The sequence below is a fragment of the Corvus moneduloides genome, chromosome 25 (assembly GCF_009650955.1).
Source record: "Corvus moneduloides isolate bCorMon1 chromosome 25, bCorMon1.pri, whole genome shotgun sequence".
Taxonomy (NCBI): Eukaryota; Metazoa; Chordata; class Aves; order Passeriformes; family Corvidae; genus Corvus; species Corvus moneduloides.
This window is the reverse complement of record NC_045500.1, coordinates 1,548,514-1,574,833: the sequence shown is the minus strand read 5'-3', so window position 1 is coordinate 1,574,833 and position 26,320 is coordinate 1,548,514. Positions and strand designations below refer to the sequence as shown.

Below are 26,320 nucleotides of genomic sequence, written 5' to 3'. Positions count from 1 at the left end.
CGTGAGTGTAAGCAATAAAATTACGTTCTTCAAAGGGATTTTGCATGTGCTTTTAGGAAACACACAGAACTCTGCCGCACAGTCCCATACGCCTGGGATTTTCTCAATCCCCCAAAAAAACACGTGAAAGGGAAAACCCAGAAAAATCAGTTTGCTGACAGTAACCCTATAAACCAAGCGTGAGAGACACAAACAGGTCAGAAAACAATGAAACGGATGCCAAGGGATCCACAGAAACACTGAGTGGAGAGGCAGTTAAAAATTACAAGAAAAAGCATCCTTTGATGTTCTGTTCATATTTATTTACTACATTTTAAACAAATGAAGGTGCACCCTCCAGATCCTTATCAGAAGGATAAGGATCTCCTGAATAAAGGAGAGAAATTACAGTTGCTCAAACTTTGCAATCCCCAGCTTGGATTTCAGTAATGCCTCCAACATTTCTGCCCATACCCATGCCTGGCACCCACATCCAAGTGCTTCCTATGCAGATTCCCACCTAAGGATTCAAGTGGTATTTTTACTTCTTTTTAGGTAACGTATATTTTTATAGGCAGCCTCACACGGACCTTTTTTCTTGCTTCACACCATTTAAACCCCCCCATGAATTAGTGATGAATCCAAAGAGCAATTTTGGCGGACTAAAGTCCCTTATGAATTGTGCAGCAATTTCTAATGGCATGTCACTTTTCATAGAATGGCTTGGATTAGAAGGGACCTTAAAGACCCCAAAGTTGATATTTTTGTCGAAATACAGAGCAAGTGTTTGCTCGGGTGGCAGATGGCAGGAAAAACAAACAAAGCCGAGCAAACGAGACAGTGACTGAGTCCCAGAGAGGACAGGGGATCCCACATCCTGATCAGGGGATCCCACATCCTGATGGCCTTCCTCAATAACCAGGTAGATGTGTTTCCTACAAAGCTACAAAACACCCTAAATAATGTCACTAATTTACTCAAACTGCTCTAGGTAAGGTCCAGTGGCACAGGACAAAGGTGACACAAGAAGAGGTTAAGCAACTGAAGAAAAAATAGCAGTATTAGCTCAAACCATGGCCAAGAGGCTGTGTGCCTCAAAGATGGAGAAGGAGGTCTTTTTTATTGGATTTTTCTATTTTGCTTTCAGGCCTGGAAAGTCTCATGGTTGGTATCAGCTGTTGGACTTGGATCAAAGTTTAGCCTTCCATTAATCTTTTGAGTTATATGTGAGGCTGATAGAGAATTTTTTTTTTTTTTTTTAGAAGACAGTTAAGATTACTCAGATACTTAATTTGCACTCCAATATTTCAAAAACACCTTGACTTTAGAACCTTGGTCCTGGCGTACATATGGTCTTGATAGAAGAACGCATGCTTTGGCATGGACAGGAGGAATGGATTTGGGAGCTGAGGGGAGGAAATTTAACAGTTTGTGTACTGGGCCTCGGCACACACAGATGAAAACACTCCCGAGTCACGACTCTGCTCCCGAGACACATCTGTGCTCCGAGGGGGGAGAGCTGGGGTTCCCATCCTGCCATTCCAACACCGGTCACAGCGAGACAGGCATCAGGAGAAAAATAAATAAATCATCCCAGAAGCCACACTTTCTTCTCCACAAACAGGCATAACAATTAGTTTGATTTTATTATTAACTTCAGCAAAAGAGCTGAGACAGTCCCCCTGCTGCCACACTAATGAAGTGGGAATGGCTCCTGCCTCCTCTGGCCTCGGGGGAAGCGAGAGAACAGAGCATTAGCCTGATACACAGTTCTGCTGGGCTGCAATTACGCTTAAATGCCTAAATCAGGGCTTTCAGCCCCCAAGGGAGCTAAGGGTATCATTAGTTTAACAGTTCCATCACAGTAGGCCAAATACATACAAAATTCTCACCCTTTGCTCTTCGAGGCCCCCCAGACCTCCCCTGCCTTGATCTTTCCTGCTTAGGCACTACTTTGCCTCATATTTCCATTTTCTTCCCCACATTTAGCTCAACACCTGTGCCGTACCACTGAAGGGACACCCGAGAGAGCTCTGCTGCCTTCAGCCACGTCTCCAAGGGTCCTTCGGCCAACACCCCCTCCCTGCTCCTTCCTCAGGGCTGGCCTCAGCCTCGGGAGGAGGCGCCTGCTTTACTTCTTCAGCTCTGGTTTTTAGCAACAGTGAGATTTCGCAACCAGTTTTTCAGCCAATTTAAAGACGGGCTGCTGCCGAGGAGGGCAGCAACACCTTCCTTCAGGACCTGGCTTGCATTCTCCTATCTGCACCAGGGATCCTGCGGCCAGCAAGTGAGTCAGATCTGCTGGCAGATCCAGCTGAAAACTCAGCCAGAGGAAAAATGAGGTTCAGTTTTCACCTGGATGAGGGAGCAGTTTCAGCTCCCCATGCAGTCCTGGAGCACCAGCCCAAAGGAGGGGCTGGGAATGGACATCCAAGAACAGGAACTTAGCACTTCAACAGCATGAGGCCTCAGATCAACTCATGAAGCACCACCCTGGTGTGTTTAATAAGCCCTGGACTGCAAGAATGTGTGCGAAAATGAAGAAAAATATACAAAACCAAACTCCAAGTGAGCCATGCCCATTTTCTCAAGGGAGCTAGGGAACTCACCATCCTAATTATCCGAGCTACAGGTGCACACACCACAGCAAGCTGGAGTACTGCCTCAGGGGATGGTTTTTTCCCTCCAAGAAGTTTGCATTTTGCATGCCAAGGACCATCACCCATAATTATAATTTGTCTATGGTTTCTAAAACCAGAATCCAGCATGAATAAAAAATAAAAAGGACGAGAACCACAGGCTTGTTCTCATCATCAGAAAAACCTGTCAGACTCTCAGACAAAGGTGCTTGTGTCCACACAGGCTGCCTTAAGGTCCACTTCCAGCGGCACTCTCACACCTGGGCAGTTCAGCCATGAGAGGATGTTGATGGAAAGAATTGGAACCATGGCTGAGCTCTATTAGAGGACAGCAAGCTCATTCCTGAGGCAATTCCAGATGAACACTGACACCTCGTCCTTTGGTAGCCTCCGGCAAGCAACAGCTCTGAAAAGCACAGACAAATGGGTTCTTTTAGCTGTGCTAGCCTGAGTCCAACTTGGTCTGTTGTAACTTGCAGGGATCCATGCTATCCATGAGCCTTTAAAGGGAAGCACAGCCATTAAATCCACACCTGCAGCCAGAATTTATAGCAACCTCATCTACTGCTGTCTTACATCATAGGCAATTAGGAGCCTGTGAACTCATGGCTGCAGGATATGGGAGGTGCACTGGAACAGGAGAGCCAAGCCTGTGTTACAGCACAGTTGTTAGTCACCTTAGAATTCACCGTGCCTGCGGATGGCTGGAATTGTGCACAAATTGGAGCAACAGACCCATTTGGACTCTGTTCTCTAAACAAAAGTGCTGCCCTGCACTCCAAGGCACTGCTTCCCTTCCTGTTACAGCTGTCCACACGCTGTCACAGGTAATGCCAACACTCCCTGCTGCTGGACCCAGGCTCCAGGCAGAACAATGCTTATTAAAAAGCAAACCAGCTAACCAGGGACAGCTGAGGGAGAGAGCAGGAAAGACCCTGGCCTTTCCTCCCCCGATTAAAACAAGCCTTCACACAATCCATCCTCCAGCCTTACAGTAATTCAGTTTTACTGCACTCCTCCCCTCCCTTCCCCCATGCTCAAAAGACCAAACCTGGTTTCAAAATTGAAGTCCGAGCTCTCCAGCAAACACACACTTCTGCACTTCTTCACCTCGAGGGAAGGAATCCTGACACAACTGACAATATTGCTTAGCAAAACGAGCCCCTTTGCCTCAGGCCCAGATAAAAGCAGCGGCTAGGCAGAAAAGTAAATGAAAAAATTGTCTTGGTCAGGCCAAGTTTGCTACAACAAACCAACCTGGCTCCCAGGCAAGGAGAGGGGTAGTGGAACATGGGGGAAAGAGAGGGAGGCTTTGGGTTGGCTTTGCTCAGTGGTGTTGCGCAACAGAGCGCCGGGCAAAGCTTCCCGCCTCCTTCCTCACGCCAGCAGAGCCGAAGGAGAGCGTTGATCCAAGCGAGGGAGGCAGCAGTCATCATGAAGCTCTAGCCTGAGGGTTTGGCTCCTCCAGCCCTCCTGCTTCACTCACTGCAGCCAAGATCAGCCCTGCCAGCAGCAGGGACCCCTGCCCAGGACTGGGGACGCTCAGGGCAGCACCGTCACAGTGCTGGGTCGTGAGCCAGAGCCCAAACCCCCTCCTGCAAATCAGGGCCATGGCAGCTGTTCCCAGCAGAACCAGTTCAAACACGAGCAACTGATAGGAAAGGAGTTAAGTTTCATCACTGAGACCAGGGAGAAATTTCCGCCAGGTTCACCTGACTGTGCCCTGTTCTCACTTGCACAGACACATCCTGCTTTGCCCAACGGGATTTCTGTTCAGACGTCCAACAGCAGACTGGCAATTCCTGGAGACACCTTCCCAAAGGAAGATGGATGCCACAGCTTCGCCACATAGCAAGAAAGTTCCAGACTCTTCATAGCACATCAACTCCCCCACGAGACTTTAATGCCGAGCTCAGCAACATGGGGGCCCTGCAAAGATAACCGGCTGCCAGGATTGACTCCATCCCACGTTAGCATCCATCAGATAGCAAGAAAAACAAGATTAAGCAGCACTACAGCATTAGTCTTCATTTAAACTTGGCAAAGCAAGCAAACGTTTCTTTTTTGTTGGCCTCTGTGTGTGTGTGTTTTTAAAGCAGTCCCAGGCTCAGCCAGGGAAAGGTGCCTGGACTGTTTAATGTTGGGGGATTAGAAGGGACAACACTTGTACGCTTGCCAGAGCCCAGATAAGCAGCGAGTGCTTGGGTTAAGCAGGCGAGCATCTGCCCCCTGCAATATATACATTGCCCCAGTGAAAATAAACAGCTTCACACCTTTGGCTCAGAGAAGGACTTGAGCTTCTTCTACATCCTCAACCTGCAGCCTCTCCACTCGAGGACGAAGGGTCAGAAGGGTGAAGGTTACTTGCAGTTCCCTTACTCCAAGTATAAGGCGGGAAGCTTTCTGTCTCCTCTCACACTGGGTAGAGTCTTTGCTGCTGCACATCAGACCTGGTGTTGGTTCCTTGTGTTCTCTGTGCCCAGAGCTGTTCTAGACAAACTCCAAACATGTACACTTTCTATGTGTGCTGGTTACGTACAAGCCACAACAAACACAGTGATTAGGAAAAATGCTAACTTGGAAACTGGACCTTTTTTTAAGTGCTCAGCCACCAAGTCCGTAATCTAGAAAACCACACCTCAATTTAATGCTGCCACCCCAGTCACTGGAGATCACAGGGCTGAAGACTCCAGCCACACCACTGCAGTACCCATCTACAGTCTGCTCCAAATTCCTCTCTGGTCCATCCCAATGCACAATTTGGAAGTGCAATCTGCACCCCAAAACCATGCCTCAGTCTGAATAGCTGAATTTAAAATGATATCATTAAGTTTGAAATTTCAACATACTTAGAGAGTTTTGATAATAACATTTTTGATTACATCCGTTGCCAGCTTCCTTCTACACCCTGACAGAGATTTAAAGTATACATTCCTATTTCATTCTGCAGCAGAGATTAGTGGCAGGAACAGAAAACATCTTCTGTTCCAAAAAACCCTCGGGGTTTTCCTCCTTCTCTTGCATCTTATTAGAGAAGTCTCAAATCTCCATCAAGCTGTGATACACTGTCACTGCAAAGCATTTAAGGCAACAAGTATCTGAGTGCTACACTAAAACACACCTTCGGAACAAGCTTCTGAGAAACAAAGAGCTTTCCAAGGCTATCCCAAAGGTGAAAACGCTCCCCAGCAGTAACAGCCCTCAGGAAGCTTTATGAAAATCTGAGCCTACGCTCAAGCGTATGGCACGCAGAGCCCTAATTCAAGAACTTTTGTGAACTCTCATTGTGGGGAAGGGGGGGTGAACAAAGGAAAACCACATGCTATTGTTTATTTTGACTCCACAATATATTTAATCTACATGGAGTTGGAACATTACACAGCAAAACTCCTCAGCTCCCAGAAATTATGTACAGCCAACAGCAGCAAAGCCCGTTCTCCAAAGGGAGAATGACATTTTAAGTGTGTTATCTTCACCCCACACAGCACAGAAACTCTCTGAAACGCAGCTGAAAGCTGCCACCAGTGCTTCCAATCCTACACCCCAAGACCATGGGATCAAGGCAAGGCTACTGGCACTCATGGCACAAGGAAAGCCAAAGCTGGGGACTTCCACCAACCTGACCTTGAGCTATTGCAGCTTTTCTCAGTAAGACACTGACTGCCTGGGGAGGTCGCTGAGCAGGAGGAGGATGCCCCAGGCATCTCACACCCTCCTTGAGCCTATCAACAGGAGCAGACTATGATGGATTCCAAGATGTTAAAGCAACAAGACCCAGCTTATGAGCTGCCAAAGAGTTATTCCAGGATATCCATTGGGATGATAACAGATCTCACTACGTGAATTCCATTGCTGTAGCTGCACAACTCCCTGCCAGCCTTGTATGCTGCAGGAGGTGTGCTAACAAGGACTGCCCATGTGTCACTGGAGGCCTTCAGTGTCCAGCTCCAGGATACCCCCGAGTAGCTCCAGAAGCCGTGGCTCTGCTGATGAGTTACCAGCCGCAGATGTGCCCTGGCACAACAGAAGAACCATCTTCCCAAATACCAAATTTCTGTTCAAAGCCACCCGCTGCCATCCCCTCGTGCCCAGTGAGTTCACTCCGCCAACCCCAATATTCCAGCTCCTTTGCACAACTTCTCCTGGACACAGAGCCCGCTGCCTCGTGTTGGGGTACAGTCACTGCTGCTGAGGGACCGGAGCTGGGCAAGCTCACCCCGGGCAGGTGCCAGCATCAACACTCTCACCTGCGGTGAGGAGAATGCACAGACAGGTGATGTCATGGCCAGAGCAGACAGGTGACATCACAGCCCCAGCAGCCCACAGGCACCTTCTCTCCATCCTACACTCAGTGGGGCTGTGGTTTATCTTCTCCTGCACCTGGGAGCAGAGGCCTTTGGCACAGCCCCATCCTTGCCCTCCGCTGGGCCGGGGGCTGGCGCAGACACAGGTTGCTGTGAGGTTTCAACAGGCTGAATGAAACAGTGAAGAAAGACACTTTTCAGAGGGGGAGGGGAGGGGAGGCACACACGTACTGAACAAATCATCTGCTTGGAGCGCTGGCTCCTACTTGTTCTCAGTTATATTATTCACTCAAGGGTGGATTAATCCATCACTGCAAAGGAATCTCCTGATCTCAGAGATAAAGGCAACAAGTCATGCACTGACTGTCTGTGGATCCTCCTGGAAATGGCCAGCCTTTCTCATGGCCTTATTTGGGCCGATCTATCAGCTCTCAACTAACAACAAGCAAGAAGAAGAAAAAAAAGAAAGAAGAAATTAAAAACTGAAAACATACCACCTGACTACAGTAACTTCAAGTGGATTGATCTGGAAGCAAGCAGGGAATTTCAGCTCCAAACAATCACTGTTTGTTTCAGAAGGGACCACATGAACTGTCCCCTTCCATTGTTGTTGCTCCCCAGGAGAAGAACAGTCACCTGGGTCCTTACCTTCCAAACTTGCATGGAAAAAAGATTAATTTCTTGCAAGATTCTTTAGAGTGAGGCCTTTTACCCAGATAAAAGGTTTCTTTGGAAACAAAACCCCCTAATGCCATCCCCTGGCAGGAGCATCTCCAGCTAGAGCAGGCTGCACTTGGGCACAAGGTGCCTACAGAAAATACAACAGCAATTCCAGGAGGTTGGACATCTCCAGCATGTCTGTACTTCAGTGCTTCAGCAGATGCCAGGGAGCAATTACAGAGACATTCAGGATCTGTCTGCTCTTCACCTAAGATTAAGGTGGGCTGAGAAGCTCCCCTCTGGCTGGAGCTGGCAGCCCACGATACCAGGGGCTCACCAGCACACAGAAGGTGAGCTGACAGGGAATACTTCACACGCATTGCAACCCTCAAACACGTTTGCAGAGACAAAACACTCTCAAACCCCTCCAAAAATGTAAAACTGTGGTGCCCAGCCTTTTTGCCAAGACTGTTTCAATGACGGCCTCAAGCCTTTTAGTCCTTGTCTTGGCATTTTATAGGTTCACTGCAAGGAAAACCACGGGCTGCGAGGCAAAGTCTCTGCACACTGCAAGGTAGGAAACATTAAACTTCTCTTTGAATTAAACAAATAAGACTCAACCACTTGGTTCATTATCAGATTCAATGGTTGGAGTCTGTGGGGAAAGCTAAACAGCAGAACCCAGGGTATAAATCAAAGGCGTGATCAGAGAGACAGGTGAGGCCGAGGGTGTGGTCTCACCTCTCAGCTCAGCCACATGGAGCTGGGGATGGTCTCCTCCTTCCCCAGCTCCCCCCTGCTGCCAAGCTGATGGCAATATCCCAGCTAAGCTAGTCTTGCTCACTCCGGGCTTCAGGGAATGATTTTATCCCTTACCTGTGCTGTTTCTGTGAGCTGGACTGGTTCAACTGGGCATTTCCAGAGGCAGGAGATGGAGGGGGCTGGCCAGAACCCCTCCCTCTCTGCAAGGCACCCACCCCGGCTCAGCAGCAGAGCGAGCGCACAGGATCAGGAGACAGCAAAGCCAATTTAGAAGCCACTGCTGCCAAAAGGGGCCATCCCCCCACCAGCCCCCTCCAGCCCCCCAGGGCCTTCCCAGACATCCAAGTGGAAGATTTAGCAACTCTAACTGCGGAGCGAGATCCAGGAAAGTTTGGGGCTTGGGTACATTTTTTTCTGAAGGGTTAGCTGGAGTCACTCCCCTGCGGCTGCTCCACTGCTGGATTCCCGCAGCGGGAAAGAGGCAGGAATGTACCTGCCACCTCCTGCAGCAGCGAGTCCTCGGATGGAGCTGTAACGTGAAACTGCGCCCAAGGAGCTGGGGAGGGGGGAAAAAGGGGGGAAAAAGAAAAAAGAAAAAAAAAAAAAAAATAGAGTCCCACCTGGCTAGAAGAGCTCCAAGACATCTCAGAGGTATGGAAAACGGGAAAACAACCCACCTTACATGATTGTTTTCCCTCCTGCTGAAAGACAGCAGATATTTCTCACACAAAAAGAACGAGTAGGGGCTTAATGGAAATGGCAGGTGGTCTGGATGTAAAAGGCTCAATCCCCCACCAGGCTGAACAAGCATTTCCCCTGAAGTGATCACTGTCACTGGAGAATCATCATCCCCACCAGAAAGGGAGAAGGGAGCTGGGGAATGTAAGTGGAAAACTCTGACACGCTCAGCCCTGGAAGTTGTACTGAGCCATCTACCAAGGAAATTACTGGAAGAACACGCAACTGAAAAAAGTGAACATATATACACACGCACAGAGGAAACTATCTAGTCTAGAAATTCTGGGGCCAGCGTAGTTGGAGACCTCCCACCAGCCAAAGTAATACAGCAAAGAGGTTTTTGCTGACTTTGCCAAAGACAAACACCATCCCAGAGCAAATGATGCAGGATAAGGGGACACACAATAGCAGGGTTTGCTCAAGGCGGCCTCCAGGAGAGCAGAAAGTAAGTAGGAAAGGCCCACCTGCTAACAAAATAGGTCAAAATAGCAAAAACAGTGGACAGAGAACACAGTTTGGTGCCCATGTACTGGCTTTAAGAGTCAGGATTGCAAGGCAAGCTGTAAATTCCCATTTAAGGAGGAAATCTGACCACTTCCACTTGAAACAAGGTTTTTAGCTCAGTCTCACCCCAGCTGCAGATAGCAACTGGTTCTGAAGCTCCCCAGCCCACTGAAACACCGAAAACCAGAGAACTGACAGCAAACCACTGCAGTGAGGAAGAAGGGGCAGGACTCAGCTCAAGGGAGCCACTCACTAGTCAGCAGCTCATAAGCAAAGCAGGAGACAAAAACCTGACTCTACACACAAAGGACAAGTTTACAGTATCAATTTCTACAAATAAGATGTTGCCTAACAAAAGACGTCCAGCAGCTTTCCCATTAAAGTGATTCCGTAGAAAACATTACCCGATATACCCAACCCCAGCAGGTTTGTGGGTGAAGACCCACTCAGTCTCAGGGCTTCTGGTACTAAACCACAGGTTTCAAAGCCTCATGGAAGCTCACCAACAGGTTCACCACATTTCCATGTTGTTTTGCATAGGACTGTGTGCCAAGACCACAGGACTGCAATGAAACCCCTCAAGAGTCACAACTGTGGACATGGGAACAAGGAAGATGCAGAGCAGGAGGTTTTCCACCACAGGTTAAAAGGCCTGCCAGAAAGAGGAGGTAAAGGAGCTCTCGGAGAAGGTGTGAAGAGCAGGTTTGGTGGGTGATATGGGAAATCCAGGTGAAGTTCAATGCCTTTTTACACACAGAACTAGGAAACAGCTCACATGACCTGCAGGGAACCTTTTCAATACAGCTCATTCTGTGTGCACATACAAACGCTCAGAGATCAGCCCCTGACCCACAGCTCCTCACACCCAGCCCAGCAAACAACCTGAAATCACAGCAGTTGGTCCTGTACACACCCAGTCACACCAACAACCACACGGGAGAAGGTGCTGCTGACTGTACCACCGCATCAGGAAACAGCTTTATTCCCAAAATGATTTAACCATCACACGCTTCCCAGTTAGTTTCTGGCACTGAGACTTTGTTGGTCTTGCACTTCATGGTAGTGCCTTATCTTGAGCACCCACCAATTAATGCCCTGCTCATGGTACGCCCGAGGCCTCATTGGGCAGAGCAGCTCTGCTGTGGGACAGGCAGAGAGGGATTTATGAGATGCTGAACCCTGGTGTGGCTGTGCACTCACAATCCATTGCTTTGCTTCCCCAATTCCACATCTGCAGAAGCAGTCTTTAAACAAGCCAGGGTATTTTTAAGCTCTGACAGTTAAAATCCTCAAGTGACATCACCTGAAGTCGGAGCACAGCTGCCTTATTCCTCTGGCACACCAGCAAGCCAAAGTAAGCAGGAGCCTCGTTTATGGGCTTACAACACACCTTGAGATAATGAAAGCACTGGTGGGATTTGCCCAGCACGGTCAGACCTTTCCTTGCACGGCTTTTTTTTCCCCTCCCTCCTCAGTTTTGGGGTAAAACCCAAAAACATTAGCCCCAGAGCAGCCCAGTGATCCAGCAGAGGGGGCACACAGGGGGGCTGGCCAAAACCCCAGTGCCACCATCCCGGGGGTTTGGTGGCAAAGGCAGCAGAGCTGCTGTCCCACCAGAGAAAACGGATTAAAAATCACCAAGACTGCATGAAGGATGGCAAAAAACAACCCCTCAAGCTACTTCCCGTGGTGTAGCCGAGCTTGCCCGCCCACACTTCACCTTGCACACACGGGCACTGCTGTTTACGAGCACCCGGAGCAGCTTAAAGGTGTAAATCACATTAATCCAGGCAACAAAGCCACAGCGCTCATCCTCAGGTGAGTTACTAATCCCTCCACACCACAGCAGTTCCCATCTCACTTCCTACCCCTTGAGGAGGGAAAAAAAATACCTTTTAACATGGTAGGTGACTCAGTGGATCCCACCTTCTATCTGAGCCAGCTTCCAATAGCTTTGAGCAACACTCATGGGTCTCCCCACAAGCCTGTGGATTTTCTGGGATGCAGACCAAGCCAGTCAGAGGCTTCCCTCTTCTTATGGAAAGGGGAATACAGGTGAAAAATATTTATTTCTTTTTAATCACTGCATTACCAAGTCCTCCCCACAAGACAGGCTTGCAGCTGCTTTGGAAAAGCAGGGTTTGGTTTCAATGTGTTTGACTCACTCTCAACACCTATTTTAATTTGGTGGAAAAAAAGCATTCTGGCTCTAATTAAGGCAAATAATATCGAGTTCAACAGAAAAGCGTTAAGAAATTGTGCCGGGAAACATCCACTGCGAATTTTTGGAATATAGAAGGAGCTGGCCATCGCCCTCAGCAACCGCTACCACAAAAGCATTTTTTCTTCTTAAAGCAGCTACGGGCAGGCTGTACATCCCATAAATTGCAACTGTCAAAACACCCAAGTCATGGGAGACGAGGAAAAAAGCAAAGGGGCTCCACACAGCTCAGCTGGGAGCGCCAGCACCCCAGAATTACCTGCTTTGTTCTAGGAAAACGCTGGGCCACAAAGGATAAAACCCCGGAGAACCAAAGCTTCCACGCTCCCGGCAACCTCGGTGACCGTGGCTGGTGTTTGGGTTGGTAAATTGTATTTCTGGTGCATGTGTGAAAGATACAACTCACTGAGTAAACAGCCCTTCAGAGCTGACAGCTTTACAGCCGCAGGCTCAGCGCAACTACTCCTTCCCAGAGGCAGCAAAGCAGTTGGGGAAAAGCAGTAAAATAATAATTAAAAAGAAACAGCTACATAAAGCCATCACATTTACCCTTTCACCAAGCCTTTACACAGTTACGAGGCAGGAGCAAAATAAACATTGCCTGTTTTCTGCCCGACACTGTGTCACAGCTGAAAAACACGTCCCTCTTGGTTTAAAAAACATCAGTATTGGGAGCATGGGATAGACGACTGGAAAGTTCTTCCATTAGAAGTCAGGAACTGTATAATTTATATTTGTTTTTGGCAAAGAGACAGACAAAGCAAGGGAAAGTAATTTAAAATTCAAGAATCGCGTGGCTTTAAGAAGGTAGGCAGCTTAATGCAATAAAAACAATAATAACAGAGATAAGATGTCAGGATGCTTTACAGCCAGAGTCCTCAGGCATCACACACCACCTCCTGCCTTAGGGACTGACTTTCCACCGCTCTAATTGCAGAGAAAAGTGACCTTACAGGTTAAAAACATTCAGATTAACCATTTTAAGGCGGTTAAGAGGCTGGACGCGACCCCAAACCTATCCCCTATGGCACCTCCTTCAAGCAGAGCAGCGTTTAAATGACAAATAGAGAGGAGCGGAGGAGCGTTCCCTGCGAAATTAGACCATAAATCAGCGCCGGGCAGCTCGGGAGGGCTCATCCCGCTCCCCGGAGCGCTGTGCACCGGCTCAGCCCCGCGCACCGAGGGCACAGGGCGCGGAGCCCGACGGCGGGGGCGAGCCCCGGGGGTGACAGGAGCCGCCACCTGCGGCCGCCCCGGGCCGCGCTCGCCCCTCACGGAGGAGCCGCGCTCGCCCCTCCCGGCGCGCGCCCGCCCGCGCCCCCCTCAGCGCGCGCCGGCGGCGGGAAGCGCGCGCGTTACCTCTCCGCCGCGCCCCCTCCCTGGTCCCGGTCCTGGTGCCGCTCGGCGGCGGCTCGCCAGGACATTCCAGGCTGGGGCGGGCGTCCCGGCGGGCGGGAGCCTCCATCCAGCGCCGCCCGGCCGCTCGGCGCCGCTTATCTCCCCCCGGCGCTCCGCTCCCCGCCCCGCTCCCACCGGCGCCCCGTGTCGGGGGAGGTGCCGCAGCCCCGCCCCGCCCCGCGGAGCGAACCAACGGCGGCCTGGGGGGGGAAGAACGGGTGCCCCGCGGGCGGACCCACCGCCCGAGGAGGGGAGGGAGCGGGCGGCGGTGAGCGCGGCCCGAGGGTGCGGCGAGCAGGGAGCTGCGGGCCCTTTAAGGGGAAGGGGAGGGGTGGAGGGGATGCACGTGCGCGCGGGGCGCCGCGGGATCATTGCGCTGCCGAGAGACCGCGCTCCCGAACCGCCGGGACCCACGGGACCGCACCCCCGAACCGCCGGGACCCGTGGGACCGCGGCCCCGAACCGCCGGGACCGGGCATCCGTGTGAGCCGGGACCCGCGGGACCACACCCCCGAACCGCCGGGACCGGGCATCCGTGTGAGCCGGGACCCGCGGGACCGCACCCCCGAACCGCCGGGACCGGGCATCCGTGTGAGCCGGGACCCGCGGGACCACACCCCCGAACCGCCGGCACCCGCGCACCCGAGCAGCAGGTGCACCCGCGCACCCACGGGACTGGGGACGCAGGGACCGGGCACCCCACCAGCCGGGGTGCCCACGTGTGACCGGGCACCGGGCAGCCGCGCACCCACTCCCCTGTGCTCCCACGGCACCAGGCGCTTGTGGAGCCGCGCAGCCATGGGCCGGCGCCCGCAGAGCCGCACACCTGCGCACCCGTGCGCTCCTGCACACACACGACCTTGCCACCTACCACACCTGTGCGACAGTCACCCACACAGCCGGGCACCCTGGTCAGCTGTGCACCCATCCGAGCGCACCTGAGCCCCGCACCGCGGGCCACCTGGGGAGCCTCCCGGGAGCCTCCCGCTCTGCTAGTGCAGGGGTCATCCCGTGCCCGGCCCGCTCATTTCCACGGCGGAGAGCCCACGGTTCCCACTCCGACTCTCCTGCAAGCAGTTGTATGTTCAGAGTGTCGCTGAAGTGAGGGAGTGGCTCTCGCTTTTTCCAGAGGGCTGGGAAATGCCCCCACACGCCACATATGTTCCGTGCATCATCTTTCCTCAGATGACGCTGCTAAGAAGCCCCTACTCAGGCTAAAAATAGCAAAAAGGGGCTTTATCAAGGGCTCATCCTGTGCCCAAACAATTGACCCCTTTCAAAATAACCCAAATACACCCAAAATATGCCCAATGTGCCTTTTGGGGGGGGAATTTACTACATTTTGGTCGCATTCACACGTGGTAGCTGGAAAGGGATTTATCCCGAGGAAAGTTTCATCTGGAAAGGCTTCAGCACCACGTGGAGCAGACTGAAAAGAAACACAGTTGCTGTGTTTAAAAATGGAAAAATAAGCTTTAACCCCCTCCCAAAAAACTAGACTTGAAATAAAATTTCTTGGTTTTCAGACAAACCTGTGAGACCAAAATGCTGCACTACCCTGTGTTTACCAGCCCTAATTTTATCCCTCAGGAGGTTTCCTGTAGGACGTCATTATTTCCACAAGTGTGAAAGGGAAAAAAAAAGAAACAAAATGAAGGGTAGAAAAATCCTCAGAAGATTAAAAATCCCATAATCTGAAGAAAACACCCCAAAATAAAACAAAATCGGGGTTGACACGGCTGAGGAGTTAAATGACTTGATTTGTGGCAGCCACTGGAAAAGATGAGGACTTCAGGATTGTTCTCAGCACAAGAAGGGATGGCCAAGTCTGGTTTTTTGGGATAAAAATACTCAAAATGGGGATCATAATGAAGGTATTTTGCAAACCAGGGGTGGTGCCAAATTGCGATTTCTCCCTGTACAATTTTTGGGGCAATGTTTTCCCCTCCTTGAGCGCATTTGCATGAGAATACCCTCTTGGGCAGGAGAATTGCTGCTTAATTAGCGAACAGCAATCGCTTTAATTAGCATGTCTCCATGCTCCCTGCTATTTTGCATAGATTCAAATGAGATGCTCATTAGGGAGCAGGCGCCCGGACAAGCTACGCCCTTTAGCCGCTCACTAACCCAATTAACTTCAGCCAAACCGTGCCGGGCCCTGTGCCAGGAAGGATCGGGCTGCTCCCAGAAGGATGGTGCAGAACCGCTGCCTTCAACCTGCTCGCTTCACCCAAACCTGTGAGGTTTCCTTCCTTGGAAGGTTTTTCTCCTTCAAGGTTTTCCTTCTTCCAAGATTTCCTTCCTTGTCAAAGGTTTTCCTTCTTGTAAAATTTTCCTCCCTACGAGGTTTTTCCTACATCGAAAGTTTTTCCTTCCTTGAAATGATTTCCACCTTCAAGTATTTTCTTCCTTGCAAGATCTCATTCCTTGCCTAAGGCTTTCCTCATTGCAAGGTTTTATTTCCTTGCAAGATTTTCCTTCTTTGCGGTATTTTCCCCCAACCAAAGTTTATCCTCCATGTAGAGTTTTCCTCCTTGCAAGGTTTTCTCCCTTGGAGGTTTCCTTCCTTTCAAGGCTTTACCTCCTCGCAAGTTTTCCTCCTTGTGAAGTTTCCTTCCTCACAAGGTTTTCCTTCATGCAAGGTTTCCCCTCCTCATAAGGTTTGCTTCCTTGCAAGTTTTTCCTCCTTTTCCTTGCTTGCTCAGGATTTGGGAGCAGAAATGGGGAGGGCACCCCCAAAAAGTCACTCTCCCTTCTTGGGGACCCTCCAGCCCTCTCTGTGCCCCTTCTCCCCACCCACCCCCCCAGGTGGGGCCATCGTTCCTGGCAGGAGCACGAGGGAACTTGAGGGTCCCCTTTGTTTTTCTGCCCAGCCAGCGCGGTCCCAGCGAGGTTGGGTTTTATTTTATTTTATTTCTCCTGCCCCGTAATCCCATCGTCTTGTCACGGTTCCCCGGGAAGCGGGGCTGCTCCGAACAAAGCCCCCGGAGCATCCCGGGCTCCCGGAGGAGGTTTTGCAGCTGCGCCTCGGAGCGTGACCGATCGGGAATGAGCCTTCGCAGCGCGTCTAATGCCGTTTGGACAGGGAGCCTTTCATCCGCTCGTGGGAGTGAGGCCCCGGCATTGAGCCGGCAGCTCCCCGCGCTCCGGCCCTCGGCGCTCCCGTCCCCGCGGGAGCCGATCGGCTCCGCCGCAGCGGTTTTGGGGCGAGCGAGGTGGGGACGCCTGTACTCGCCTCCACTGCTGCGGGTTTGGGTGCAGAACTCGGGGCCAGGGTGGAGGGGCTGAGGCTGGGAGATGCTTCCCATCGCCGTGGTCTGGTCGCTGTCACGCCGTGCTGGGCTCCACCGGGTTCCTTGTCGTGGTCCCCTTGCTTCTGTCCCTGAACCTCATCCCAGATCCCATCTCCACTTCCTCAGCAGGTTCCTTGTCCAGGTTCTCATCATCCCGTCCCTGGCAGGCACCTCCTTCCCGTCCCCATCCTCCTGCCCCCAGCAAGAGCCTTGTCCAGGTCCTATCATCCCATCCCTGTCCCCATCATCTGTCCCTGTCCCCGTCATACATCCCAGTCCCCGTCAATTTGTCCTGGTCCCATCACCCCAGCCCAGACCCCAGCAGGTGCTTGTCCCAGTCCCATGTCCCTTGTCCCAGTCCCCATTTCTCTCCACGGGGCCAGCCCAACACCCCAATGCCCTTCAGCATCCAATGACCTCCATCGAGGGAAGGTTTGTGGGCCCTTTTTGGGAAGGGGACAGCAGGTGCCAGCCTGGTGCCCCGCACCCTTGGCAGTTCAGGTGGCATTGGGTGGCATCAGCTACTGAATGTGCTGTGCAGCATGGCAGGCAATGTGTGAGTGGGGAATCTCAAGGATTTCCACTCCAGGGGAGCGGATCAGGAACAGGGCACAAAGGCTGGAGGGGTGTTGGGGTGGAGCACATGTGGAAACATCACCTGGGAAGAGAAGATGAAGACAAATAGATGAGAAGAGACAAGATGAAAATGATGAGGATAGAGGGGACAAGATGAGACAACAGGAGAGGGAAAGAGGAGGAGGAGGGGAAAAAGAGGAGGAAAAGGAGGAAGAGGAGGAGGACTAAAGGATGAGGAGGAATGGAAAATGAAGAGAAGAGAAGAGAAGAGAAGGAAAGGAAGAGGAGGAGAAGTAGAAAAGAGGAGGAAGAGGAGGAGAGATGTTGCCTCTAAAGAAGCCCTAACTCCCCGTGAGCGTTGCCGACCCGTGTATTGGACAGGGGGGTTTTGCTGGTTTGTTTTACCCCCAGTGGAAAGTGGCTTTTTGACCCAAACACACGTTTTCACAGCAAAGGTTTTTTTAGCCGAAAGGCTTCTTTTTCCTTATTAAAAAGAAAATTGGTGAGGTTGGTGGGAAAGGTCACTTCTGTAAAATCTCTTTTTTTTCTTACAAAAAGCCCCAGCTCATCTGTTTTGGCTTTTTTTTTTTTTTTTTTTTTTTTTTCCCATCAGAAATACCTCTGCAGGAGGCTTTGGGAGTGAATCATTCCCAAAATCCCCTGTCCCACGCCGTGCCTGGTCCTGCCCAGCTTTATCATCTCCCCTGCAGCAAACACCCAGTGGCAACAAAAGAAAATTAGAATTATTAGGAAATACTTTTTTAATCTTTTTTTTTTTTTTTTTCAGCAGACTAGAGGGTGGTTTTGCCTCATTTTCCTGTATTTTGGTCATTTAACTCCGTGGAGCCGCTTTGGCACCTGGTTCAAAATTTGCCTCAGTCTTTAGGAAGGAGCAAAGAACCTCCCTGTGCAGTGATTGTTGGATTTCCCAGGGCATTGGGGTTATCTCTGAGAAGAACCCAGACTGCTGGGTGGGACAGACCTCTCTGCACCCCTGTAGAGGGTTCTGAGGGTGATAAGAGGTTCCGTGGCCTCCCCAGCACCTGCCTGCCCCAGGCCAAGCTGGAATGAGCCTTGCTGGAGGCTGTCTCCAACCCGGTCTCCTGGATGGACCTTGGGCCCACAATTCAGGCAGCTCCTCCTCAACCTTCTCTCTGGATGGACCTTGGTGTTGCTGGTACCTTATCTGCATCCTTATCTTCCTGCTGGATCCCAGATCAGTGCTGTGGGTACCTTATCTGCATCCTTATCTTCCTGCTGGATCCCAGATCAGCGTTGTGGGTACCTTATCTCCATCCTTATCTTCCTGCTGGATCCCAGATCAGTGCTGTGGGTACCTTATCTCCATCCTTATCTTCCTGCTGGATCCCAGATCAGTGCTGTGGGTACCTTATCTCCATCCTTATCTTCCTGCTGGATCCCAGACCAGTGCTGTGGGTACCTTGTCTCCATCCTTATCTTCCTGCTGGATCCCAGATCAATGCTGTGGGTACCTTGTCTCCATCCTTATCTTCCTGCTGGATCCCAGATCAGTGCTGTGGGTACCTTATCTCCATCCTTATCTTCCTGCTGGATCCCAGATCAGTGCTGTGGGTACCTTGTCTCCATCCTTATCTTCCTGCTGGATCCCAGATCAGTGCTGTGGGTACCTTGTCTCCATCCTTATCTTCCTGCTGGATCCCAGATCAATGCTGTGGGTACCTTGTCTCCATCCTTATCTTCCTGCTGGATCCCAGATCAGTGCTGTGGGTACCTTGTCTCCATCCCTGTCTCCTGAAGGATCCACAGGACCTCAGGGCCCTCCTGCAGCCAATCCCCACCTTACCTGAGCTCCCCAAACCCAACCCACAACCTCACCTTGCTGACAGGGCCCGTTCCCGACCCCAGCTGGACCCGGCTCGTGGTGGACACCTCTGGAGGGGCCAAAACCGTGGTGGAGGGAGAACCGGAGACGGGCGGAGGGGATGGAGCGCCTTCAAAATTGACACCATATGGCTGCTCCTTATCCCCGGGCCCAGTAAAAAGGTCTTTCATGCTGGGCTGGTTGCCATAGGAGCAAACACGCAGGAAATATCCCAGATAACTCGAATAGTGGCGAAAACATATGTTTTGGATAAAACCCGGCAGAAAATCGCCCCGTTTAACCCCTCCAAGGCGGTTTTAACCCCTCTGCCACACCTCAGTGCATGCATGCAGTGGGGAAACTGAGGCACACCGGGCCTGGGCTCCTCGTTGCCCAGCAGTGGGAAATCTCCCAGGTTTTTTGCAAGGAAGCAGGATTGCTGTCATTTCCCAGTGTCAGCTTGCCTCCTTCTCCTCCTCCTCCTCCCCAGAGCCCCTTATCAAGAGGGATGGCTGCATGCAAGGCCATGTGCAAGCATTTTGCTTTGATTTGCCAAGGAATTTGCTTTGCTTTTGCTTTTTTATTTTCCCTTTTTTTTTTTCCCCTCTACTCTTCTTTTTCTCTCTTTTTCCAGCCTCGGCCAAACCTTTCCTTATCGCATCTGGCGAGCAGCGGGCCCCCAGCGCTGCCCTGGCTGCCGGCCAAGCGCGGAGCCGACAGCCAGGCAGCCACAGCACGGCCAGGTTTCCCCCGCCGCAGCGTCCCGTGAGGCTGAGCCTGGAGAAACCGATGGGCCTGGCTCTCAGGAAGGGGAAACTGAGGCACAGAAGGCCTGAAAAGCTGCTGCAGGTGTTGCTGGTTCCTGTAAAGTGGCTTCGTGCATCCCCGCGTGCTGCAAGTATCCCTGTGTGCCACAAATATCCCTGTGTGCTGAGGACATCTCACTTACCCTAAACATTCCCGAGTGCTGTCAGTATCCCTGAGTGCTGCATCCCTGCATCCCATAAACATCCCTGGGAATTGCCAGCATCCCTGTGTGCTGCATCCCATAAGCATCCCTGAGTGCTGCATCCCTGCATCCCATAAACATCCCTGGGCATTGCCAGCATCCCTGAGTGCTGCATCCCTGAGTGCTGCATCCCCACATCCCACAAACATCTCTGCACTCTGCAACACTTCCCAGGGCCTTTTTCCAGGAGAGGACATCGCTGCTGAGTCTTCCCAGCACTGCCTGGAGATGGAGCAGCCCCATGGAGTCCATCCCAAACCCTGCACCCCAGAGCAGCCTTGCAGCAGCCCTGTCCTATGAAAGGCTAAAGGGGAAGCTCTGGGTGCTGGGATGGGGAAAATTTTGGGAGGGGCTGCTCTGGAATGTCATCAGCAGGACTTCAGCAGAGGAGGGATTGCGGCTGTGGGGTGCAGCTAGCACAAACCCAAGGGATCGGGGAGAAAGCCCCAAGGTGAAGGAGCGAGGGGCTGTGGGGCAGCAGCTCCGGGGCGATACCCAGTGGGAGCTGCTCCAGCCGACCTGGGATTTCTCCTGGTGCCATCTTGTAAATATTGCTGACGGGAGGAATGTGCAAGCACAGAGGAAAATCCCCTTCCACGCCAGAGCATCGCCTCACAGCCTCCCTCACAGTGGGATCAGAGCCCTCCTGATGATCCTTGTCCTGCCAGTTCTTCTGGGAAATCTTTTTCCACCTTGATTTTGGGGGCATGCACATCCCTAGCAAGGTGCCACATCCCTGCTTCCCACAGCATCCCTGCCACTGCCACACCCCTGCCACTGCCACATCCCTGCCACTGTCTCACCCCTGCCACTGTCACATCCCTGCCACTGCCACACCCCTGCCACTGCCACATCCCTGCCACTGCCACATCCCTGCCACTGCCACACCCCTGCCACTGTCTCACCCCTGCCACTGCCACACCCCTGCCACTGCCACACCCCTGCCACTGCCACATCCCTGCCACTGCCTCACCCCTGCCACTGCCACACCCCTGCCACTGCCACATCCCTGCCACTGCCACATCCCTGCCACTGCCACACCCCTGCCACTGCCACACCCCTGCCACTGTCTCACCCCTGCCACTGTCACACCCCTGCCACTGTCTCACCCCTGCCACTGTCACATCCCTGCCACTGCCACATCCCTGCCACTGCCACACCCCTGCCACTGCCACACCCCTGCCACTGCCACACCCCTGCCACTGTCTCACCCCTGCCACTGCCACACCCCTGCCACTGTCACACCCCTGCCACTGTCTCACCCCTGCCACTGTCACATCCCTGCCACTGCCACATCCCTGCCACTGCCACACCCCTGCCACTGTCTCACCCCTGCCACTGCCACACCCCTGCCACTGCCTCACCCCTGCCACTGCCACACCCCTGCCACTGCCACACCCCTGCCACTGCCACATCCCTGCCACTGTCACATCCCTGCCACTGCCACATCCCTGCCACTGCCACATCCCTGCCACTGCCACATCCCTGCCACTGCCTCACCCCTGCCACTGCCTCACCCCTGCCACTGCCACACCCCTGCCACTGTCTCACCCCTGCCACTGTCTCACCCCTGCCACTGTCTCACCCCTGCCACTGCCACATCCCTGCCACTGCCACACCCCTGCCACTGCCTCACCCCTGCCACTGCCACACCCCTGCCACTGTCTCACCCCTGCCACTGTCACACCCCTGCCACTGCCTCACCCCTGCCACTGTCACATCCCTGCCACTGCCACACCCCTGCCACTGCCACACCCCTGCCACTGCCACACCCCTGCCACTGTCTCACCCCTGCCACTGTCACACCCCTGCCACTGTCTCACCCCTGCCACTGTCTCACCCCTGCCACTGCCTCACCCCTGCCACTGCCACACCCCTGCCACTGTCTCACCCCTGCCACTGTCACACCCCTGCCACTGCCACACCGCTGCCACTGTCTCACCCCTGCCACACCCCTGCACTGCTGCAATCCCAAACTCATTTTCTCACTTCAGCTCCTGTTTTTTTGTTTTCCCCCTATTTTTTAATAACCTTTCCCTGCATCTCCCGCCTCCTCCTCCCTCCGAGCTCTGGTTTGGGTTTTGGTGAGGTTTAACAAAACAAACACGGTCAAACCACCCCCTCCTAATGTGTAAAATCCCTGGAAAAGCCACAACAGCTCTGCAGGGCGGCCGAGGGCTCGCGCAAGGCGCTGGCAGGCCCCTGAGCTGCTCAGCCAGCCCCACGAGCAGAGCACAGCAGATGAATTCTATTTAATTTTCCTCCTCCTTTTTGATGTGTTTTCCAGCAGGATATTCCTTGCACGCAGGTCCCTTTGCCCCAGGGGGTTGTTGCTGGGTGCTGAGCCCGGCGAGATGATGCTAAATCAAGGAGGGATTGAAGTGATGATAAAACTCTCCAGGACGATGGGAAAAATGGTATTTTCCCTGCCTGACCCCCTCACTTGCCTCCCCTCCACGTCCCAAAAATCCCAGCAGTGGCCAAATGATGCTCAAAAGCCGCTTTAAAGATTCAGTTCTCTGCTCCCAGGGGGGATTTTCCCCTGCTTCATGAGCTGTTTTCACACCTCTCCCACCCCAATGCTCATTTACTCCACGCCCAGAGGTTCCAAAGGAGGAGTCTGGGGGTTGGGGAGCTGATTTTTTGAGGTTTTAGGGTGTTTGGGAGGTTTTTTAGGGCATTTGGGGGTTTGAGGGTTCTGCTCTCGATGGTGAGAGCAGCGCTTTCTCCCCACCCTGCCCAAGAATGTTTCTGCTGATATTAAACCCGACCCGGAGGCATTTGGAAGGAGCCGACTTCCTCGCCAAGAAAATGACCTCAGCCTCCTGCTCTGGAGCTTTTTTTTTTACCTTTTTAAAGCATTTTTCTCCCTCTCCTGCCTGCCAGGCAAGAGGCACTGCTGGGGCCTCACTCGTGTCCCTGGCACCACTACCAGGCTGCATCCACGGTGCCGATCCTCCAGTTCAGGGTGATTGTTGTAGGTTTTTTAACCTGCAGATTCCAATTTTAAGCCATAATTTCTAGGTTTTTCCCCACAAAACCCCTCCCTGACACTGACAGGAGGATGCAGGGGCCAAACCTGCTGCAAAAACCCACCTTGCACCGTCCTCTGGGCATGTGATGACCTCCAAAACTCATTTTCCCAATGAAATAAAACGGGGAAAAAGCCCAGACCAAGAGCTAATGATGCCCACGATGTTTCTGGAAGGGATTTTTGCAGGAGTTTCCTTAACAGACTCCTCTGCATTTTTGCTTTTATTAATGTGGCGGCATTCCCGAGGCTGCTGCGATGCTTTTGCAAGAGCTAAAACATCTCCTGAGTTAAAAATCCAACAAATCCAGCCCCTCAGGCACCTCCACAGTGGGAAATGCTAAGGAGAGAGGAGGGAAATGCTGGATTTTAGTGTCTTCAGATGGAATTGCTCCAGCTTTAGGGTTTTTTTCTCTAAATGGATATTTCTGTCCTGGAGACACTGAGCTGATGGGGGCAGTTCAGTAAATAAAAATGCTTTTGGAATCCTATTGGATTCCCAGTCCCCAAAAAGCTGATGTTATTGGGAAATTTTCTCATTTGTCCCTAAAAATCAGATGGGAAATGCTTCCACCATTCTTCCCTGCTTGAAGTGGTGCATCCCCATCCTGGAGCTTCAGTGGTATCCCACATCTCTGTCCTGAATCCAGCACCTACACCCTGCATCCCACTCCTGCAGCCTGGGTGCTGCATTCCACTTCTTCTATCCCAGAGCTGCACCCTCCAACTTTTGCATCCCACATCCATCCCCTGGCTGTCTCCTGCATCCCAAATCCTTCATCTGCACCCTTCATTCCAGATCCTGCGCCAGGCATCCCACATCTGCATCCCAAGTTCTGGATCTGTACCCTGTGCCCTGCATTCCGTGCCCTGCACCTGAACCTCTCATTCCTCATCCTTCCCTGTTCATCCTGCTTCTTGCGTCCTGCATCCCCCATCTACATCCCAAATCCCGCTTCTTGCGTCCTGCATCCCACATCTACATCCCAAATCCTCCTTCTGCATCCTGATTCTTGCATCCCACATCTACATCCCAAATCCTGCTTCTGCATCCTGCATCCCACATCTGCATCCCAAATCCTGCATCTGCACCATATCCTGCATGTGCAGCCTTCATCCCACATCCTCCATCTGCACCTGCATCCTGCCCTCCCCCACCTGCACCCTGCACCATCCCTTGTTCTGCACCTGCACCCCAAACTCTGCCTTTGCATTCCACATCATCCCACCTCCTGCATCCCACATCTCCATCCCTCATCTCCATCCCATCTCCCACATCCACATCCCCATCCCGCTGCCAGGATCCCGAGGGCATCAATAACCCCTGAGAGTCCAGTTGGCCTCACCAGGGATCCCCACCCCACCCAGGGCCCTGGGTAAGTTCAGCCCAGGGTCCTTACTGGGCCATACTGGGCCATACTGGGCTGTGCCCTCTATAGCTGCTGTGTCTCATTGCCACCTCCCCCAGCCACAGAACAAAATCTGAATTGCAACGAAAATCCTTTGTGAGGCTGGATCGGTCCCATGCCACCCTTCCTTCCCGCTGCTCCCTGGTCCCATCCAGGCGTTTCTGCGGAGCAGGTGTGATATGGGAGAGCGGCATTCCCAACCTGGCCTGCACAGAGGGGAGTGGGGAGGTTTCCCATCCACAGGGGCTCTGTTCCCCTCCCCGGCACATCTGGCGGGCAGATGTGGCCAAAGGGCCGGGATCTGCCTCCCAGATGGGGGACGAGCTGCAGAATGTCTGTATGGGATTGGACAGCAGTCATTTTTTCCTTGGAAGTCTGCGTTTCCCGGCTCCTTGCACGCACTCCCCATCTCCAGGGGTGCTGTAAAATCCCTGCACAGAGCTGGGGCTGCGCTGTGGTGCTCTGGTGCTGAAGCATCCCCTGTCCTGCACCTCCATCCCATAGCTGCACCCTAAATCCCACTTCTGCATTCCGTGTCCTGCATCCACATCCCATCTCCTGTGTCCTGCATCCCTCCTCTGCACCACAAATCCCTCTTCTGCAACCCATGGCCTGCACGTTCTTCATCTGTGTCTCATATTCCATTTCCCCCATCGCCTGTCCTATATCCTGCCTCTGCATCCTAAATTCTGCTTCTGTACCCCACATTCTGTATCTGCATCCCATATTCTGCGCCTGCCCTTTCATCCCATGTCCTGGGTCCTGCACCCCACATCTGCAGCCCCTCTCCTCTGTCCTGCATCCGTGTCACACATTCTGTGCCTGGAAACCTGCATCTGCCTCCTAAATCCTCCATCCTTCATCTGGGAGCCTGTGTCTGTATCCTAAATTCTCTACCTGATTCCTAAATTCCTATTTTTTTTCCTAAATCCTGTGTCTACATCCTGAATCCTGCATCTCACATCCTAATGCTCCCACAGTCCCTCTTCTGTGCCTTACATCTGGCACCCTGTGTCTGCATCCCAAATCCTGTGTCTCACATCTGCATCCTGAATCCTCCATCCTGTGTTCCACATCTACATCCTAAATCCTCAATCCCCTCATCCTAAATCTTATGCCTTACACCTCCATCCTAAATCCTTCATCCCGTGTTTATATCCTAAATCCCATGTTCCCATTTACATTCCAAATACTCCATCCTAGATCTGTGTCCTGGCTTCTCCATTCCGTGTCCTGCACCAACATCCTACGTCCCCCACCTGCATCCTAAATCCTCTATCCTGCATTTACATCCCCAGTCCTATGTCCCACATCTGCATTCTAAGTTCTCCATCCTGCATTCTGTATCCACCATCCTAAATCCTATATTCCACACCTCCTTTCTAAGTCCTGCATCCTAAATCCTACATCTACATCCCAAATCCTACGTCCCACATTTGCATCCCACGTTCTCTGTCCTGCATCCTGCACTGACATACTAAATCCTGTGTCCTCATCTAAATCATCCATCCCCCATCCTGCATCTATATCCTAAATCCTGTGTTCCATATCTGCATCCTAAACCCTCCATCCTGCATCTACATCCTATGTCCCACATCTGCCTCCCAAGTTCTCTGTCCCAGATCCTGGGCCTATGTCCCAAATCCTATGTCCCACATCTACATCCTAAATCTTGTGTTCCGTATCTGCATCCCGCAACATGCACTTGTGTCCTAAATCCTACGACTCCATCTGCATCCTGAATCTTCATCCTAAAAGCCTTAATCCCAAGTCCCATTTCTGCATCCTAAGTTCCCTGTTTCACATCCTGCATCTACATCCTAAATCCTCCACCCTGTGTCTACACCCCAAATCCTATGTCCCACGTTTGCATCCCAAATTCTCTGTCCCACAACCAACATCTACATCCTAAACCCTCCATCCCCATCTAGATCCTCCATCTGTGTCCTAAATC

The 26,320-nt window shown here is 52.3% G+C and overlaps 1 protein-coding gene across 2 annotated transcripts in view; it reads right to left on the bottom strand.

Annotated features, from left to right (window-relative positions):
* The window catches only part of CDON (cell adhesion associated, oncogene regulated), a 53,501-nt gene extending 39,275 nt beyond the window's left edge, over positions 1 to 14,226 (bottom strand). The window contains exon 1 of one of the 2 annotated variants that reach the window (XM_032133701.1): positions 14,144 to 14,226. The gene's annotated coding sequence lies outside the window, so the exon portion shown is untranslated. Of the gene's footprint in view, positions 1 to 13,166; positions 13,337 to 14,143 lie in introns of those variants that run through there. The other variant, XM_032133700.1, reaches the window with a different exon arrangement.
* Between the last annotated feature and the right edge of the window lie 12,094 nt (positions 14,227 to 26,320).